Below are 1,778 nucleotides of genomic sequence, written 5' to 3'. Positions count from 1 at the left end.
GTGAATGAGCTTGAATTATCTCGGATTACACTTCCGCAAAAGTCGGTTTGTTGTTTTAATTAATCAAAGAATGACAACTAAGAATTAAAACTAGCAAATTATAGTTATTTGTTTTAAATGGTAAAAAGGCCTAGGGCTATGACCTTCACCTAGGTGTTTGCTTAATGGGTTGTAAGCCTTAAAGCTCGTTTTCTTGGTCGGGGTTTATTATAGTTATCAACACTCAAGTACTCATTCAATACCTCTCGGTTAGAGAGTGATTTTGCCTAATTTGGCTTTTTCAAGTCCAAATTTGTACTGAACAAAGCAGTTGATAATAAGCTCAAGTCGGGTTGTAGTATGTCTAAGTTCAACCCTTCAATTGGGTTTATCAATCTCTCGATTGACCCAATTTCTTGCTAGCCAAGTTTTCCTAAACTAAGTCTCTATTTCTCAAGTAGAGACCAAGTCAATTAGGCATGAGATAATGTTTGCAACCATTAAATCTTCAAATAAAAGCAAGAACAAGGCTAGATAATCAACACCCAACCATAAACAAGCAATAAATCAAACACCCATTAAGTTCACACCCTAGGGTTGGGTCACAACCCTAGTGAAAATCTAGCTACTCATACTTAAATTTGAATATGAAGAAGAAGTGATAATTAAACCCATATTAATGATGGAAATGATAAAACTAATATTCAAAAAGCTCAAAATGGCAAAAATAACTAAAAGAAGCAAAGTAAACAGCTGCTGATGTCAAAAGGTACATAAGTTAACCTAAAAAATGTGAAACTATTCTATTTATATAGTGCTAGAATTTTCGGACAAAATTACCCTTCTCGGAGGTTTTGCGGGCGCACAATTCCATGTGTGGTCCGCACTCTGCTTCAGTCTTGATAGGATTTAAATCTGCGGCCGCACAATTCTGAACCGCTGCCGCATCTCTCATATTCTGTGGTCCGTACTTTTCTAGGTGCGGACGCACAGGGTTCTTCTGCGGACCGCACATTTCTGAGTGCGGCCACACAGGGATCTTCTGCGGACCGCACATATCTGAGTGCGACCGCGTAGCTAACTTCTGTGGCCGCACAATACTTGTGCGGTCCACACTTCCTTTGAGCTTGGAATGAGAACTCTCTGAACTTCTGATCTTGCTTAACTTCTACTGCCACACATTTCATGTATGGACCCCACTTTGCACTTGGACTCTGATAAACTTTACTTTGCAATCTGCGGCCGCAGATGAAAATCTGTGGTCCGCACTTTGAGCTTTTGTGCCTGATTTTGTTCTTGAGTTCAAATCACTCCTTTTTGACTTGGAATTCATCTTAGTGGCTCATATTTCAATTACTCCTACAATTAATCATATTTCATCAGTTTTCGGGAATATAATTAAACACTTTCGGACTAAAACGAAAGGAAAAAGGTGCTAATAAGTAGTCAAAATCACCACTCATCAACTCCACCAAACTTAAGTTTTTGCTTGTCCTCAACAAAATAAAGTAATTCCCACCTCCCCCAAGTTAAGAGCTATTCCATCCAATTAAAAATGCATCAATCACACCTTAATTGGGACCAACAATTACCCAAACACTCATGAATTATTAACAAGGCAATGGATTGAACTTTAGGCACAAATAGTTCTAATATGACACTTGAGCATCAAGAGTTGACTTAATTCATCAAGGAAGCTTGCTCTTTCATGTAGGTCATTGTTGATCCCAAACTCTTCCTCTTCTACTTTTCGTTTGCACCTCACTTAAGAATGTAGCACTCAATTCAAAGTTTTGTGA

Source organism: Nicotiana tomentosiformis, chromosome 9, assembly GCF_000390325.3.
Source record: "Nicotiana tomentosiformis chromosome 9, ASM39032v3, whole genome shotgun sequence".
Classification (NCBI taxonomy): Eukaryota; Viridiplantae; Streptophyta; class Magnoliopsida; order Solanales; family Solanaceae; genus Nicotiana; species Nicotiana tomentosiformis.
This window is presented reverse-complemented; position numbering follows the sequence as displayed.